The sequence below is a fragment of the Sinocyclocheilus anshuiensis genome, unplaced genomic scaffold (genome assembly GCF_001515605.1).
Source record: "Sinocyclocheilus anshuiensis isolate Anshui unplaced genomic scaffold, SAMN03320099.WGS_v1.1 scaffold1034, whole genome shotgun sequence".
Classification (NCBI taxonomy): Eukaryota; Metazoa; Chordata; class Actinopteri; order Cypriniformes; family Cyprinidae; genus Sinocyclocheilus; species Sinocyclocheilus anshuiensis.
Window position 1 is genome coordinate 837,773 of NW_015538015.1, and position 3,214 is coordinate 840,986.

At 38.8% G+C, this 3,214-nt stretch overlaps 1 long non-coding RNA gene across 1 annotated transcript in view; it reads left to right on the forward strand.

Annotated features, from left to right (window-relative positions):
* The window catches only part of LOC107678450 (uncharacterized), an 8,516-nt gene that overhangs the window by 4,533 nt on the left and 769 nt on the right, over window positions 1-3,214 (forward strand). The window contains exon 3 of the long non-coding RNA XR_001632939.1: window positions 2,706-2,716. This is a non-coding gene — a long non-coding RNA (uncharacterized LOC107678450). The remainder of the gene's footprint in view (window positions 1-2,705; window positions 2,717-3,214) is intronic.

The window sequence follows — 3,214 nt, forward strand, 5'->3', positions numbered from 1 at the left end:
GAGATGGCCGTCTGCAACACACACAGGGGTAGTGCAGCCTGTTGTGTGCAACCCACTCGACATGGGAAAGCCACCGCCGCTGAAGCGCCGTACCACCAGCACGAGAGGCCACGAAGAGTGTGCTTGACTGTAGTTTTCACTACCGTAGACTTAGGTCAGGAGCAGAACGATAGAACCGCTCGGCTCCGAAGCGAAAAGCTGAATATGCGCTGCATCTGCTGCCTACTTATACTCACGCTGTGATCAGCAGCAGCTGGATGCAATAATCGCATGCCAATGTGCATTGGCTCGTTTAGTTTACACTCGAAGTAGATTGGTCTCTCTAAGCGAGATCCCAATTCGTCGGTCATCCGACGTGACGTCGAGAGTGACCGACTGAAAGGGAACCATGGATCCAATGATCAAGGGTGGGTGGCTCGCCATCTTCATTCCAGAATAATTCAATAGCATACAAAAACCTGGCCTGCAATAAAACAGGCACATCCATATCATGTTACTCAATAATCAACTAATATAGACCTTAATGTAAAATAAACTCTGTTTAAACATAATAAATTAATTAATATCATGAACTCAACTGCAAACAAACTTAAACATTCACAATCATGTGCTCAATTCACTCAATATACATACTGAAGGTACATAATGCCCACTCAGTGAATTGTTGTCAACAATGTGACTTCCACACTCTAAATAATTAACAATAATCACCATTCACTTTATGTATGCATAGAACTTTTACATCAAGTCGATCACATTCCCATTTCTTATCATAAATCACATTATGCATTCTCAAACACGCATTGAAATGGCTGCTCAGCACTGCAGCAATTGAATCACACATCAATCAAAGATGTTCAACTCAAAGAAATGATTTGATCATAACATGAAGAAACATTGGAACAAGTATGGCAAATCTCATTTAACTATTAAAGAGCTAATATCAGATCATTTAAACTTGTTAAGCTTGTTAACACACACCGAGATTCAAGTTCACAGTATACAGCTTTGCAGAAGACACAAATTCAAAAAAGCCAGGACACAACTTCAAAATCCAATTGTTCAAGAGTTCATGACAAACTTCATCATCTTGTAGAAGGAATATCAGCTACCAATCTCTCTAAAGCAATCCATTAATCAAATCAGCTTCTCTGCATCTGGGCAACCATAATCTCATTCTCTGCCGAGAATCTCATTCACTCACATGACCCAAAAAGGGGTGGAGCTCACAACTTCAGAATCCAATTGTTCAAGAGTTCATGACAAACTTCATCATCTTGTAGAAGGAATATCAGCTCCCAATCTCTCTAAAGCAATCCATTAATCAAATCAGCTTCTCTGCATCTGGGCAACCATAATCTCATTCTCTGCCGAGAATCTCATTCACTCACATGACCCAAAAAGGGGTGGAGCTTCATGATTTTTCCACCAATAGCAAATTTTTATCAGCTAACAAACTAACAAGCATCAGAACTGGAACACGGAGCAATGGAAGAAGGTGGCCTGGTCTGATGAATCACATTTCTTTTACATCACATGGATGGCCGGGTGCGTGTGCGTCACTTTCCTGGGGAACACATGGCACCAGGATGCACTTTAGGAAGCAGGCAAGCCGGCGGAGGCAGTGTGATGCTTTGGGCAATGTTCTGCTGAGAAACATTGGGTCCTGCCTAAGCATTGTTGCAGACCATGTACACCCTTTCATGGAAACAGTATTCCCTGGTGGTTGTGGCCTCTTTCTGCAGGATAATGTGCCCACTTACATCCAATTTACAGGACTTAAAGGATCTGCTGCTAACATCTTGGTGCCAGATACCACAGCACACCTTCAGGGGTCTAGTGGAGTCCATGCCTTGACGGGTCAGGGCTGTTTTGGCAGCAAAAGGGGGACCAACACAATATTAGTAAGGTGGTCATAATGTTATGCCTGATCTGTGTATAATCTATTCATCTAACATTCTAATCGAACATATTGCTCGAGACTTAGTGATATAAAAAGTATAATTAAACTTAATTTGGAGTACTACTTGTGCACAATGCACATTTCTTAATATTAAGCCTAAAATGTCTATCAAAATCACTATAGATGAGGATTGTATGATCTTTGAATAATATCAATATTTTTTAAAGTGTACCTGAAGTATTCTTGCAATAGTTCTACTTTAGCACAATCAAATATACTTAAGTATATCTTTAGTTGGACTTCAGTACTACTTCTGCACAATTAATGTGCATTACAGTTTTTTTCAATTGCTAACAAGCATTTACCAATACTTAAAGTACTTTTTCTAAACTCTTAACACAGCAACACACCTACATCACACATTTTGTTAAATAAATACAAACTCTACATTTCAAAATGCTGAATACCTTTTTCTACATATACTAACTCTATCAAAACACAGCAAACCCGATTCAAAATCGAGTCATTCGGTCAAAACATTAGCACTACTTTTCTATCCAACAGGAGCATATAGTCAATCATAGCACAGTGACTGTCAAAATACTAACAGTTGATGACTTTACAAAAACTCCATTACTTGTCATGTTTCAGTTCTAGACAATATAAAGATCTATTGTTTTTTTGTAATTTAGTTACCTTCAACTGAAACCCATTTGACATGTTTTATTTGTTGAATTTGTTCATTCTTGGGAACATACTGTCTACAACTGAATGAGTCATTACTTTATAGAATGTATAATAGAAAAAAATAGGGTCCCCTATGCAGAAATTCAGTTGGAACCTTGATTGAAATTGCTTTCCAGTGGGTGGGGGTTGGATGTGGATGGTGACCCCATGGTAGCTGATGCCAGTGATCAACAAACATTACAACATACATGGCCTTTGGTTACTATGCAAGCTTGTTTCCGTCACAGGATAAAAAAGTAAACACAGTAATTGTGACCTTTTTATCTCACAATTTGGACTTCTATTCTTGGAATTGCAAGTTTACATCTTGCAATTCAGACTTTATCAGAATTGTGAGATAAAACTTTATCGGAATTGTGAGATAAATTCACGTTTGCAAGAATAAAAAGTCAGAATTATGAGAAAAAAAAGTAAATTACCCTTTACCCTTTATATTCCATGGCAGAAATAAGCTTTCATAGGTTCCACATGTGTGATGGGGAAAACAAACATACACATGCATAGCCCAGCACACATTCTTACTCCTCTCCCCTACCTCTTCTTCTCCCTTTTTCTGATCCAACT